The following is a 5,731-nucleotide window of genomic DNA, read 5'->3' as shown; positions in this document are numbered from 1 at the left end:
GTACACGTATGAGACTGAGATTTGCCTGGCATAATGGGTTTACGTCTCAGCCTTAGCCCGGGCTCCTAGTGAGGGTGGGTCAGCCTGGATCTTCCCTAGTCTACTGGCAAGCCTTCTGCCTCCTTTCCCACTTTTGCTCTTCCCCAGCTTTACCTGGGCCTCAAAAACATGGTCAATGTAAAGCCACTGGGGCAGGGATGCATGATGGGCCTGATGAGATTCAGGAAATTGCTCCAGGGCCCTGCCTGGAGGGGTGTGTTTGTGGCATCCGCCCGATAACAGGGACCACCCACCCACACATATCTGTCCGTAGGCTCTTGGTGGTCATCAGCCAAACCGACAGAGGAGTAGGTAGGGTCCAGATTCCATTGGCAGGATGGACTTTTGTACTGCTTGGCTACCAGTGGTGCCAGTCTACCAGGTGGAGGGGCCCAGAGGGAGAAAAGAAGGGGGATGGCAGGCAGAGATCAGAAAACTGCCAGCTAAGGTCTTCAAGGGAGGAGGGAGGGGATTGTTGGGGGCGGGGGGATGTGTCTGATTCCACCAATATAGCCGATGCCCAAGCCAGAGATTTGGGGGATTGGAAAACTGGTGGTTCTCGGGGACAGACTCCGGCAGTTTGGTGGGGGTGGGGGTAAGAGGAGGAGGGAGAGAGAAAATAACTTTTCTAGAGGAAATGAGTCAGGGGAACCCCTGGCCCCAGGGCCATTAGTCAAGGCCCTTCAAGTCCCTTCCAGTATGTAACTGCCAATTAAACACACTGCCAGCTGGAGGGGACCCAGCCCACATCAGGGGAAGTGGGGAGGATGCTGTAACCCTAGCTTGGGGGAGAGCGGAAATCCTCCACCTGTTGTTTTCAGTGACCCCGAAGGGGTGGGTTTATGCTTATGCTGCCTGGCTTCGGCGCCTGACCTCTCCCTAGGGACAGTGAGGGTCCCTGAGGAAAATCCTAATCTTCCCCCAACCCTCACTCAGCCTTGCCGAGATCTGCTCTTCCACTGTCGCAGGGCAAGTAGCGGTGGATCCCCGGGGGAGCAGGAGGCAGGCTGGTGGACCGGTACCATTGTTACCCTTACCTGCAAAGCCTGTCCTAGTTTTCTCGAGGTTCTGGCCTCCCTCTCGGGGGATCTGGAGGCAGAGGGGAGGCTGCTCGTTCTGCAAAATCAGTGCAGTGATGGACGAGAAAGCTCAGGAGGGCCGGGCCTCGCCTCGCCAGGAGCCTCAGCATTTCTGGTGGGTGACAGGTCTGGTCAGCGCTTAGAACAGTGCTTTGCACATAGTAAGCGCTTAACAAATACCTTCATTATTACTATTTGGGCTGGGAGGGGGCTGAGGGCTCGAGCCCAGAGTGGGAGGTGAAAGGAAGTTTTTGCTGGATGGTGGTAGCAAAGGCACTTACTTTCTAGGGAGAGCCTTCTGCCGCGTATATACCCTTATCTTCCAGCTGTAATGAGCCGGCCAGTTGGGCCTCCAGTTTCCATCTCCTCCGACCCCCCGAGGCCCCATCTCCATGCCCATCCATGCCACCCTCACAGGGCAGCGACGTGACTCCCAAGCCCGCTTCTCCAGCAGCATGATCCCTGCCTGTCCTGCAGCTTCTAGACCAGCCTACTGGCTTTACCACACGCCCCCTTCTTCCCTCCCCCAACCCCCACGTCGACACTCCCCGTGTCCCTAGATAAGTCAGCATGAAAGAAGGTGGAATGGACACCACGAGAGCTAGGTTTTAAGACTAAAGCCATTTTCTGGAGGCCAACCCCCCTGTCCAGCTGGGCCGGGGTGAAGAGGGGGAAAGGGCAAGAGGCTAAACTGAAATAGTCTCTCGCTGTCCCCCAGGCTCTGGGCCCAGTTGCCAGCCTGCCACACAAGTCCAGGCCCAGGGAATGAGAAGCCAGCGGGGATTTGGGCCTTGTCAAAGAAGCTCAGGGCGAGAGAGAGAGCCCTTCAGGCAGCCAGACTGGGGTGGTGAGGGACACTTTCCTTTTTGAAAGTGACCAAACTGGCAACCTTGTGTCTTAACTCTGACCGCCCCCGCCCCGCCTCCGCCGCTGTCTTCCTTGGGCCGCCGTTTACCGTCCAGTTTGCCCAGCCTCGCCCCGCGCTCCGCCGGCGTTTGGGCCCGGAAACTCGCACCGTGCACACGCCACGTTTTCTTTCTTTCGGGGGGTGGGGGGCTTTTCTGCTCTTGGGTCTCTGGGTTGGGGCCTCCGAGCCCTGGAATGTAAGCATTGCTCTTTGTTCAGTCGAGGGGAGAGCCCTGCACTTTGCACTGACTGTTTTTTGGGATGTTTAGCGGTCGGGAGGGATGGGTGGGGTGGGGTGGGATGGTGGAGAAGAAGGACTCCCCGGGGGAAGCATCCGGCTGAGAATAAACAGAATGTGTCCTCCGACTGCCAGTGGTGGTCTTTTGGTGGTGGTGGTGTGTGTGTGTGTGGGGGGGTCTGAGCACTGTCCCTGGTGAGGTGGGGGTAGGGGAGAGGAAAGGGGCAGGGAGGTCTAAGTACTGCCCATGGTGATTGAAGGAGGGGGCTCTAAATCAGCCAGTCAGCCGTATTTATTGAGTGCTCACCATGTGCAGAGCATTAGTAATAATAATAGTAATAATAATGATGGTATTTATTAAGCACTTACTATGTGCCAAGCACTGTTCTAAGCGCTGGGGTAGAACAAGGTAATCAGGTTGTCCCCCGTGGGACTCACAATCCTTATCCCCATTTTACAGATGAGGTAACTGAGGCACAGAGAAGTTAAGCGGCTTGCCCAAGGTCACACAGCAGACAAGTGACGGAGCCGGAATGAGAACCTACCCCTTCTGACTCCCAAGCCCGTGCTCTTTTGTATAACAAGGTAGAGTTGGTAGACACGTTCACTGCCCACAGCATGGCTCAGTGGAAAGAGCACGGGCTTGGGAGTCAGAGGCCATGGGTTCGAATCCCAGCTCTGCCGCTTGTCAGCTGTGTGACCTTGGGCAACTCACTTAACTTCTCTGTGCCTCAGTTCCCTCATCTGTAAAATGGGGATTAAGACTGTGAGCCCCACGTGGGACAACCTTATCAACTTTTATCCTCCCAGTGCTTAGAACAGTGCTTTGCACATAGTAGGCGCTTAACAAATATCATCATCATCATTATTATTATTAATTAATTCATTCAATCATATTTACATACACCTGTAATCGACAGCTGCACGCTTAACGCAATGCGCTAGCAGTCGGCAGAGGGAGGTGGGAAAAGTTCGGTATCAATCCAGCTGGAAGGCACCCCCCAAGCGGCTGCTAATGGGGGGAGGTCCCTCCGGTGGGTAAGCGCTTTGAGATCCGAGGATTAGGGAGCCCAGGGGAGCAGGATGGGAAGGGAAAGCCGGGGGCAAGTCGAGGGTTTGCACAGGGAGGAAGGTCACACAGCCCCTCGGCCCAGTCCGGGCGTGGTCTCGGCCGGGCGCCGGTGAACTCAGACAGTACAGTGAAGCAGCATGGCCCAATGGTTAGAGCACAGGCCTCGGAGTCAGAAGGACCTGGATTCTAGCCATTTATTCATTCAATCGTATTTATTGAGCGCTTACTCTGTGTACAGCACTGTAGTAAGCGCTTGGAAAATACAATTCGGCAACAGAGACAATCCCTACCCAACAACGGGCTCACAGTCAAGTGCTGGCTCCGCCAGAGGTCTGCTGCATGACCTTGGGCAAATCATTTCACTTCTCGGGACCTCAATTACCCATCTGTCAAATGGGGCTTTAGAGTGTGAGCCCCATGTGGGACAGGGACTGTGTCCAGCCTGATTACCTTGTATCTACCCCAGCACTTAGAACAGTGCCTGGCACAGAATAAGCACTTAAAAAACCTAAAAGCCCCCAACAATTTGGAGCAGTTGTGTCTGCAGTTACCTGCCCCCCAGAGTTCACCCCCGAGCCCTGGGCCGCCCCCCACCACCAGCCACAGGGCCAGGACCCCTGGCCATTCATACATTCATTCAATTGTATTTATTGAGCACTTACTGTGTGCAGAGCACTGTACTAAGCGCTTGGGAAGTACAAGTTGGCAACATATAGAGACGGTCCCTACCCAACAGTGGGCTCACAGTCTAGAAGGTCAAAGCTCGCTGGGCAGTTGGAGGGGTGGCAAGAAGTGGCCTTGGGTTAGAGGGGGGATCTTTAAGGGGATGGGGGGGGGTTCCAGTCCGTAGGCCGTGAAAGCATTGTGGCTCAGTGGAAAGAGCCTGGGTTGGGGAGCCAGAGGTCATGGGTTTAAATCCCAGTTCTGCCACTTGTCAGCTGTGTGACTTTGGGTAAGTCCCTTCACTTCTCTGTGCCTCAGTTCCCTCATCTGTAAAATGGGGATTAAGATCGTGAGCCCCCTGTGGGACAACCTGATCACCTTGTAACTTCCCCAGTGCTTAGAACAGTGCTTCGCACATAGTACGCGCTTAACGAATACCATCATTATTATTATTATTAATCTGGCGGGCGCTTCTGACCTTGGAGGTGTGGGAGGATGAGATTTGGAGCAGGTCGGCCGGCCGGGGGTCCCTGCAGCTTCTCCCCCCTCCCCGCCCCCCGTGGGACCGGACCTGAGATGGGCCGCGGCCGGATGGAAGAGGAGCTGCCGTACTGGGTGACGCTGGGAGATACTGGGCGATGCTGGCCCGGCTCCGCAGTGAAGCTCTGTTGGATCGGGGCCTCTCTGGCTTCGCTCCAGAGGCCTTGGGCCCAGCCCCAAGCATCAGGAAGGGTTCCACCCCCTCCTGGACCCCCTGCAGCCCCTCAGGACCCCCAGAGGGGCCATGGGAGACTCCCCCCTGATGACACACACACACACACGTACGTCGCTGTCCACTTATCTACCAAGCCCCCCTCCCCTACAGCCAATTTCCAAGTAGGTGTGAGGCCCCTGGCCCGGCCTGGGTTCACCACCCCCATCCCATCCCTCTCCCCACTCCGACCTCCTGCAGCCTCTGCCAAAGTCAAGTCCACTGGGCCGGACTCTCTGAGCAGGAGCCTGGAGGCCACAAACTCAGCTCCGAAGGGTCAGAGTTCACCCACGGGCCGGCGTCGGGGGGGCTTGTCTCAGCTCCGCCACCCCAGTCCCCGGACTTCAAAAACTCACCCCTCGTCCTGCCTATGCCCCCTCACTTGGTCCGAGAAGACGGACCAAGGGGGTCGACCTTTCTCTCCTCCCCTGTCCCCCCACCTCCCCTTCATCCTTCCCCCAGCTCACCCGCTCACAGGACGGGCCTCTCTCTTCCCCGACCGAGTGGAGGGAAGCTTGCAGGATGGAGAGGAGCCGGGAGCCGTGGAGGGAGGGGGAGAGAGACGGAGAAAGAGACAGACAGAGACAGGGAGAAGAGAGGAGGAGTCAGAGAGGCGCAGAGACAGAGAGAAAAGAGGAGCTGCGTCTCCCTTCGGCCCGACACCGCTCCTGCCCAGCAGAGGGAATTTTGCATCCCGGCTCCGTCTGGCTCCAAGTCCATTAGCGCTGGAGGAGAGGGGGGTTTGCTGACCCAATCCTGCTCCCCAGACCCCCCCCCCCCGGGACACCCCTCCCTCACCGGGAGGGCGGGGCAGAGCCGGGGCCATGGGTTTTCCTGGTTTTCCTGCTGTTGGGCCGGGGAGCCACTTGACCGAGGTTGGTCCATGCTGACAGCCCGTCGATGCCCACCACAGACAGGGAGTGGGGAACCAGGAACCCGGCCCGGAGCGGGCAAAGTTATTCCAATTCCTCCCAGAGCCGGCC

The sequence above is a fragment of the Tachyglossus aculeatus genome, chromosome 11, assembly GCF_015852505.1.
Source record: "Tachyglossus aculeatus isolate mTacAcu1 chromosome 11, mTacAcu1.pri, whole genome shotgun sequence".
Taxonomy (NCBI): domain Eukaryota; kingdom Metazoa; phylum Chordata; class Mammalia; order Monotremata; family Tachyglossidae; genus Tachyglossus; species Tachyglossus aculeatus.
The sequence above is the reverse complement of the archived record's forward strand: the minus strand, read 5'-3'. Positions refer to the sequence as shown.